The 10,171-nt window shown below is 35.1% G+C and overlaps 1 pseudogene; it reads left to right on the top strand.

The window, feature by feature from the left end:
- LOC120145677 overlaps positions 1-7,597 on the top strand; it is a 41,500-nt pseudogene extending 33,903 nt beyond the window's left edge.
- The last annotated feature ends 2,574 nt before the right edge of the window (positions 7,598-10,171 follow it).

Below are 10,171 nucleotides of genomic sequence, written 5' to 3' on the forward strand. Positions count from 1 at the left end.
GTTCGTCATCTCATACACAGAAGCCTTTGTAAAAAGAATTATCCCCATGGGGATGAATATTCAAGATTAATCTTTATTTACATGAAAATGTAATTAATGCATGACTTATTTATTCGAATCAATCCATCTTTTTTTCTTCTTTGAGTATACCCCAATCACTCAAAATTATATTCGATAAGTTGATCCATAATGCCTCATCTCGTCTCTTCTTGCAGGAAGATTCACGGATAATTTGAAAGTTTGGTTCTTTTGAGGTCTTTTGGTTCATGATGGTTTTGTATATGGAAGGATAAAGGTATGACTTTGGAAGTCGTGTATATAGTGGAAGGTAATGAACCCATCAACTCTACCGGAGAAGGTAAACATTTGGATTTGATGTCTCAAAAACAGGTAGAGACATGACTTTAAAGTCTCAGATAAATGTATGTGAGGATTTGGTTTTTGTAAGGATCAAGTAATTGGCGTTGTTCGGGATATGGAAGGTATAATTTTACCACTTGCCAAAGATCTATAATCCTTGAAAAAGAATATTTAACATACTTGATACTCAAAAATTTGAAGATTAAAATTTAATTCCTTGTTCATAACCATAAAAGCAACACAAGTTTATTTATTGCACAAAAAGCGGAGAAAGGAATAAAAAACAAGTTCAAACAAGAGGCTGAAAATAGAAAAGTACTACAGTGGTAGATAACACTTCCACTTGTTTATGCATCATTACTCCTCTAATGTTGGGTGTGTAATAGGATCAAGGTCATTATCCTCATTTGCCCCCCATTTCTTGATCATTTCTTGTGTCAAGCCTCCTTTGTCAATAAGCGTCTCTATTTCTTTTAACAGTGGCCAACAATTCTCTTTTGAATGCCCTTTCATCCCCAAGTGAAAATTGCAGAAACTATTTTGATCATAGCAATGGGCAGAAGGGTTTGGTGGTACTTTCATTGGTTTTGGTGTAATGTATCGACCTTTAACCAAATAAGGATACAAGTCTGAAATGGAAGTTTGGAATACTTCCAAAGTTTTTCTTGATCATATGACTTTCTTTGGTCGATCCGAACAACTACTTGCTCTTTTCCTTTTGCAATTGCGGGGACTATGGATGCTACATTCATTCACATCATCAGCTTTCACTTTCTGATCCTTCGGGCTCTTGGATGTGACTTTTGAGTTTTCTTCACTGATTACATTCTCAATAATTCTCCACTTGTCACAAGATTCTCGAATTCCTTCGTAGGATTTTCCTGCATTAACTCGAAGAAAGGAGCGGGAAGGGAATCACGAAACATACGTGATATCTCTTTTTCTAACATGGGAGGTTGAACTTGTGCTGCCACTCCTCTCAATCTTAAGGCATATTCTTGAAAACTTTCATTGGCTTTCTTCTTTACTTCTCGAAGATCCATACGTGTTGGAGCTAAGCCTTTAACATACTGATATTGTCCCAAAAATGCATCAGCTAGATCAACCCATCTCTAGATTTGTTTTTGGGTCAACTGATTGTACCAGACTATTGCTGGGCCAATGAGGCTATCATGGAAAGAGTGAATTAACATATCATCAGAACTTAAATATCCTTCCATTTTTCTATAAAACATTCTCAAATGGATTAAGGGACAACTGGTGCTATTATATTTCTCAAAATCAGGTATTTTGAATTTATGGGGAATAACCAAATCTGGAACCAAGCTGAGCTCTCTCGCTTCTAATTCTTTGTGGGAAGTATTAACATCTTTCATATTTTTGATTACTTCATCCATTTTCTTGAATCTCTCCTCATATTGTGAATAATTAATGAGGCTATTATTTGGGTTCAAGTGGGGTGCCCCAGGGTATATTATCATTATTGACTCATTAATCTGATAGCACTGTTGCTCTTTAGCTGTTATCTCTTCCTTGTAAGATGTCATCCCCTAAATAATTTGATTTGATCCATCTGGTACTGAATTCGATGTTTCTTTCTTTGTATCCTGAGGTAACCCTATCAATTGTTCTGGCCACTGATCTTGTAGTCTTTCATGAGATTGTTCCATTATTTTTATGATGATGGTACAGTATGAATGAATGGTCTCGATTTTACTGTTACAGAACCCTTCATGAATTATTTATATGTTTTTATAATTAATGTATATACCAATACTTTAAAAAAATAAAAAATGTAAATGCAAAATGCATAAATGCAAAAATGTAAATGTAAATTATTTAAAATACCAGAATAAACATCCAGTTATATTAAGACTTCACTTTTTTTGATATTGAAAGTAAATAAACATTTAAATATGTTTTAATGCATGATGTAAATGTAAATACAAACGTAAAAATACAAAAATGTAAAATGTAAATGCATGTATGAAAAGGTGTTACTCAAGAGTGATCATCTTAGAACAGATTTCATTGAACACAAAAGTTTCCGTGCATCAAACAAAACTTTTACATGTAGGGGATAACTTTTACTCCTAACTTCTCTATTTCTCTTAAAATCCAAATTAACTTCCACTCATGTTCAGGTGTGGAGTTATCCATCTGTTTTAATTCTCTAGCGAGGCCAGCTAAGTTCACCAGCTTATGAGCCACATTGCTTGCTTGAGCAACAACTTCCTTTGTGACATTGTCTTTTTTCTTCATCTTCTGTGTCAACTCTCGGGTTTGTAAACAATATTGTTCATTTTTTTCTTGTGAGAGATTATTTATGTTCAAGAAGTTCTCGTACAAGATCTCCATAATCATCTAAACATTTCGACAATGTTTTTTTCTTGGCCATAGTGGCTTTTAATTCAGTATCGATCTCAAGCTGATAAATCTGATATGATGCTTCCATGTTGGTCATAGCCATATTTAACCTTTGATTTTAGACTTGACATCTTTTTAATTCACTGACAGATGTATTGTGTCTTTTTTCTGCAACTCGTAAATCATGAGAAAACTTCTTGGCTCGTCCTTCATGTATGTTACAGTTCTTTTTTAGTTTGGTGACCCCTGTTATCCACTCTTCTGGGGTGTTTCCTAGGCCAAAATTTTGAAAGGCTTGATTGACCTTCTGGAAATCTTCATGCATGGTTTCCATTTTGGTGCTCAATTTATCGTTTGCAATCTTTAGATGACATATTTGAGCCTCATACCTTAGCAAATTTGCTTCTTTATGGGTGCCCCTACTGATAGTCTTACCTTTGTCCACTTTTGGTAATAATCTAGCAGGACCTTCAGTTACCGAACTAGGTTGATCCTTTGTCATAAATTGTAAGGTTCCATGATCCAAAAGACTTTGGACTCGACGTTTTAAGGTAAGACAATTCTCGATGGTATGTCCTTGAGTTCCGGCATGATATTCACAATAAACGTTGATGTCATACCAATTCGGATACGGAGGTTGGAATGGTTTTATGTAGTATGGGGCCACTTCTCGTGCTTTAAGTAGCTTATCATATAACTCTTTATATGATATAGGGATAACATCAAAACAAGAACCTCCTTTTTTCTTGGATTGAACCTGAGTTTTAGACATCGGGATCAGGCTAAACTTCGACGATTTCATATTACATGATTTCTTCTCATCTTTGGGAACTTTTACAGTTGTCACAATTTCTTTGATATCTTTAGATAGTTTGTGAATAAGAATGATGATTATCTGTATTTTCTCAAATTGGTTAGGATCATAAGTCCCTTGGATGTCTGAGATTGCAGAATTATATTCATTGACCTCTCTCTCTTTTTGTACAGGGGTCTCTTTTCCTTTGGCCAAAACAGATATTCTACCCATCATCTTGGACATATGCTCTCTTATTTCTCGTATCTCCTTTTGTTTTTCAATGGGCATACGATCTTTGGGTGCATAGCTCTCCTCTATCTTCAAAGTTTCCTCAGGATGCCATTCCATGGTTGCGTCATATTTTGTTTGATCATAAAACCTTTTGTCCATTTATAAAGTCTTTTCAATTTGATGAACAATCTTTCAAGTCAACACCTTTTGGTTATGCCATGATCATGCAAATGAAAACAAAAGAAATCAATATAAACAAATTAGAGCAATGTAACATGCATGGAAAAATAAGGAAAAAATAGAATAGTTAGTACCAACTAATGGAAAGAAAAATTTCTATCTATCAAGGTATAAATCCTAACCTCATGCTTTCTAGTTCCATGCTTTGTTTGGAAAAATTAACCTAACCGCATGATTTCTAGTTCGCATGCATTTGTTTAGGAAAAAGAAAATAAAATAAATTAAAAGCTAGAGCTTATTCCTCCTTTGTGTACACCTACGGACAGAGGTTCAGTATTGTCTTAGATCAGGAGAATTTCTAGGGTTTATTATATGCAAGGTTTCAGTTCTAGGAGTAAAGGCACTCGAACTGTCCTTGTTGGTGCCCCCTTGGGCTGTCAAACCCTCGATCCTAGTCCATCACAGACTTAAGTGGATCGAGTTCAATTCGAGGGGACACATTTCCCTATGCCTGACACGGAGAATAAATTCTCACAAAGACATAGAGTATATGAACCCTGAAAGCTACTCCCTATGCCTGACACAGAGAATAAATTCTCACGAAGATTTAAGTTTGACCGGTCCCCAGAGGAGTCGCCAAGCTGTCGTATCCGGTTCTCGCCCGGGCACGAAATTTTTACTTTTACTACTTGGCGGGAAAATTTAAAATTATTAAATAAATGATTTTGATTTAAAAAAAATATTTTGGGAGTCGCCATCGGCCTTTTGGGTCAGGTAGGTTGAATACCTAAAAAGTATCTTTTAAAAGAGTTTTTAAGAAAACATCAGTTAAAAGATAACTGGTCTGCGTTTTAACCAAAAATTCGTTCTTTTTAATATTAAAAAGGGATTCGTGGTCGATTACGTTTGGGGAAGGATTAGCACCCCCACAACACCCAAAATTGGTACTTTATTAATTATAAATTGTCTCTATTATTGGAAATTAAAAAATTCACAAAATATTTTTAATTCATAATCATGTTATTTCAAATTAATATCTATATTTTTAAATAAGATATTTATTTACTTAGAAATATCATAAAAGGGCTTCTAGGTGCTTTAAGACAACTCTTTTCTTAATATTAAAAAATAAATAAATAATAAAACATTTGTCTAAAAATATATTTATAATTTATAATATTAAAATATTTTATGTATATATATATACTTTATAATAGTAAAATATTTATTTATATTAGGAAATAGACATCTAGTTGCTTTAAGACTGCCCTTTTCTTTGATATTAAAAATAAACAAATATTATTAATTAATTAAATAATATATATTAATAAAAATAAAATAATAATAAACATATAAAATTAAAATATGTTAAACAATAATTAAAATAAAATTAAATATAAAAGTAATAAAACTAGTATTAAAACTAGTGACTAAATTATAACATATTAAAGTTAAATATCTAATTCGTAATTAATTATTTAAAGTTAAAATGGCTAAACATGCTATTTTATACATTTATTAATTTAGTGACTAAAATAAAACTATGTAAAATTTGAATATCAAATTAAATTAAATTAAAATATGCCATTAGGGGTTAAAAAATTAACTAGCAAAGTCACAAGGGCTAATTTAGTTATTTTCCTAAAAAAATATATATACATGCATGGAATATAATATAAATTAATTAAAATTCAAAGACTGAATTAAAATAATTAAAGAATTGCTTTTGGTGACTAAATTGCATAAATTACAAACTTTAGTGACCAAAATAAAAGTTTTCAAAACTTTAATGGTTGCGCGTATGATTTTCCAATTTTACAAAATTACAGATATACCCCTCCCCAAAATGACGACGTTTGAGAAGGGGTATTTATACCCGAATATGGCTGGCCCTACGGGCCATTGTCTCATTTCCTCTTTTCTTCCTCTCTCTCTAACTGAGAGAAATTTTTTTTCTCTCTGCCTTCTCTCTAGATTCTCTCGACAGAGAGAATCCGACAATCGTGCCAGCCACCATACTCTGGTGATGATGGCCACCGCCGGCCACCGTATGTGGTGGCCGGAAATCTTCAAAATCCTTTAAATCAAAACTTATTCGATCCTCAAACCGAATCCTCTCTTTATTTACCCTAAAAATCTCTTAATAGATCTAGATCTAAAATAAACCGACGATTACCTTCGGTTTTCGACTATTCCAGCGTCGTATGGGCTCTCCGAGGGTAAGTCTATTCACTTTCTTTTCTTTGTTCCTTGTTGTTTAGTATCTCGCTGGGTTCTGGTTTATGGTTTGTGGTTGCTGCTGGTTATCCGTGTTCTTCTTCTCTTTCTCCGTGGCTGTCTTTTTTTAGTTGCTGTCTCTTTTTCTCCGTGTTTGCTCGTTGTCCTCCTCCTTTTTTTTGCAGGTAAACCGAGGCTTTATAGCCTCGATGAGGCTTTCATCGGACTAGTCACAAGGGTGTAAGGCTCGGTGAGTCACCATAGCTATCCTGGTGACTCACCATAGAGGCAACGTGTGTGGGAAAGCTGGCGATTCTGGTCTCTTCGGTTGATGTTGTGGTAACGGCTGAAGTATCATCTGGCAGTGGGAACGTCGGCAGCAGCTGGAGGAGGCATCCGGCAGAAACATGGCGTTGGTAGCTGGACCGTCTGGAAGTTTAAGGGGAGGCTGGGAGCTTCTGGAAACAGTAGAGGCGGCTGGGATAGGATTGAGAAACCCTAGCTGAAACACCAAATTGGTTCAGGGTTTCCATTTGGGTCTGGGCCGATTGGGTCATTGTTGGGCCCTCTGGGATTATTGGGCCTCTGATGTAATTTGTAATATATAGATTTATTTAATAATAAATAAATAATAATAATAATAATATATTATATTAATAATAATTATAATTATGAAAAAATTAATGTCTACACCAATAACATTGGAAAAATAGATGCTCAATTATCTAGTACATTTGCTCTTATAATACCAATCCGTGACAGGACAAGTATGATCAAGACTTACTTCTGCAGTTCAAGAATGAAATTCTTACCTTATCAAAGATCGAATATCTGAATTTAGTAAGGTTAATTGGGTCTCTGGAGCAAAAAGATGAGCAAATTATCGTGGTTGAATATGTTGCAAATGGAAATCTTCGAGAACATCTTGATGGTAAGGAACAAGTTTCAAACTCTGAAAGGAAGTTTCTAAATTAGAGTTTTCTTTTTCTGAAACTTAAGTATTGATTTATGGGATGGAAATCATGGCTGAGAAGAGGAAGCTAATGGATAACAGTTAATGCGAAACATAGATTCTTATTTTCAGATTAAATAGCCTCATTGGCTTAGATAAAGGCAGAAAGTTGGGAGCTCAACATAGATTTTAATGCAGGTGTAAAGGGGAACGGGCATGAAATCGCTTAACGTCTGGCCATGCAAATGTTGAGTAACCAGTTTCAACTCCTCTTCATCTGAAATAAAGATTGGATTACATAACTTTTTGTGACAATGCATCTAAATGATAAATTGACAGATCCTCCTATAATCCATAGAGACATAAAAGCATCGAATATCCTTATCACAGAGAAACTCCGGGCGAAAGTGGCGGACTTTGGATTTACACGACTTGCAACTGGGGACCCCACTGCGACCCATATCTCAACTCAAGACAAAGGAACTGCAGCTTAAGTCCGATTTGTAGTTGGGTTCTTTCTGGTATGTAACCATGTAGAGATCTGATGATAACATGATTGAATTTTTATCTCAACATAGGTTTTAACATCAAAGACATCAATCATACATGCCACTGAACCACCTAAGACTCCAAATATGTCCAAGTAACATAGCAGCCTTCTACCTTGATACTAAATTTAGGTTTAAACTAGCATATATTTCTTATGAATGTTCAACAAATGATCTTCCATATTAGATGATAAATATATTGGCATTCCTTCATTTATGAACTTGTTAATATGCAATAAATGTTAAATGAGAGCTTTTCTGTTGGTGCAGGCAATGAAGAGATTAAAGGAGAGTTTGTAATTGCCATGGACCCCAAGCTAAGGAGAAGTGCAGCATCAAATATGGTTGTTGAGGAAGTCCCGAGACTGGCTCACCAATGCTTAGGCAATGAAGAGATTAAAGGAGAGTTTGTAATTGCCATGGACCCCAAGCTAAGGAGAAGTGCAGCATCAAATATGGTTGTTGAGGAAGTCCCGAGACTGGCTCACCAATGCTTAGAACAATCAGAAAATCCATACCATCCATGAAGCAATTTGTTGAGGTTTTGTGGCGAAACCGTAAAGATTTCAAAGAAAAAGTGTCTTCTTCTACTGCTCCTTGTACCTCTCACTGCTCAGAAAATTTTCCAAATAGAAATCCCAAGTCTGACAGACATTTATTTGGAATACAGGAGGGTGACAGCTATAGATTATTTCTGCATAAAATGGGGATTGGTTAGTGATTTTCTTTATCATTTTTTTTGAACGGGTTGTCAATTATTTCCCAATTTTCCCCCTTTGTGAACTTCATCAAGTTCTCAATCTCAAATGACATGTGAAGCAACCAATGTAAACTGATTATTTTATCTTTGTACGCTTAATTTGTTTATTCGGTTGTTTTGAAGGCATGATTTGCTTGTAATTTAATTATCTATGATGCATGATATGTCCACTGCTTGTATGCTTGAGATTGTTTGATTATCTTCCTCAATTTGATGAGTACTAGTATGCATGATTAGGAATTTATATGTATCTGATTTACTTCGGAATCTAATGTGATATTCAGGTTACTCGGATCATTTGTCGTGACCAAGTATAGGCCTTATAGCCTCTATTAATAATTTTTCAAGCTATCATTATCGAAATCACATTGGCAGTGGCCCTACACTTCTCGCTCATGATCAAGAACTTGTTGCCATTCAAATCTCGAAGATTCAATCGCTTCACTTGACTCAAGCTAGTATCGTGTTCAGATAACCAATCGATGCCTAGAATCAAATCAAAAAATCGGAAAGGTAACTCCATTGAATCGGTTGGAAACACGTGACCTTGAGTCTCCCTTGGAAACCTTCAGTAAACCCTTATCTACCAAAACTTCTAAGCCTAAAGGACTAAACACACGAACACCCACCTTAGAATCCTATACCGAAAACCACTTCTCACAAATAACCTTGCTACAAATATATGAGAGTGTAGAAACCAAAATCTACCTATATTATGATGGGAATAAAACACAACGATAATATACATGAGATCACATCGGGTGTCTCGTACTCCTTCCTCGCTCTGGACCGTATACAGAAGTGTTAAAGATTAAATCTCTAAACCCCCAATAGAAAGAGCTACCTCACGACCCTAGTGTTCTCATGCAAAATTGATGCCTCCATGAGCTGACTCTCTGAAGCACACCTCTACGGTTGAGACAAAGCAATATTAGTATCACCCGAGTAATCCCTCATGAAGTGACCAATATACCCACACCCGAAGAAAAATCTAGAAAGTAAAAAACACTAACACTAATATGCAACACAATGGTTTCACTTAGGAACCTTGGAACCTCTTACCAAACCTTCGATATTAGTTATAGAAACAAATGATATAGGTCTCTAACGATACCCTAAGGTCGATTGACGTCCAAATCTATAAGACTGAGTAGGATTAAATCTTTCCAACCCTTAAGAATCCTTGCCCTCTTTGCCGATAAATAAGATGGTCCTCCAGTAACTAAATCTCTCTTACTCCATATCTCTACATTCGTCGCCATAATCGTTTACATAACTTACACTCTCTTCATGACATTATCCTAATGTGTAAGCTCCACAAACACTTTAGGCGGGTTTTCTACCAATTAGGTTTAGATATCTATATGTAGTCCACGGAACCTGTAACGCCCTAAATCTTGGGTTAGTAGTTTTGGGTAACCTAAGTGGACTTTAGAGTAAGTAAAGAGACCAATTAAACCTTTTGGATTAGTCTGAGCTTCCTATGTATCGAGCTTGCGCACATTTAGACTTAAAAATGGTATTTTTAGAATAGGAATAGAGATGAAAGGACCAAACTGGTAGTTTTCCCCTAAAGTTTTAAAGGTTGATTTCCATTTATTGGAGCTTATGTCACATTTGGGGTGTTTGTCTCCTTGTCTTCTTCTTTCTTCCTTTCAAAATCTTTCCCTCTTATTCTTTAAGTTTATAAAAGGTGGGAACTTGTTGGCTCTTAATCATATTTTAGAATTTGTATGGTAAGAAAGGAAATCCCTACATCC

Source organism: Hibiscus syriacus, unplaced genomic scaffold, assembly GCF_006381635.1.
Source record: "Hibiscus syriacus cultivar Baekdansim isolate YM2019G1 unplaced genomic scaffold, ASM638163v2 tig00110893_pilon, whole genome shotgun sequence".
In the NCBI taxonomy this organism is placed as follows: Eukaryota; Viridiplantae; Streptophyta; class Magnoliopsida; order Malvales; family Malvaceae; genus Hibiscus; species Hibiscus syriacus.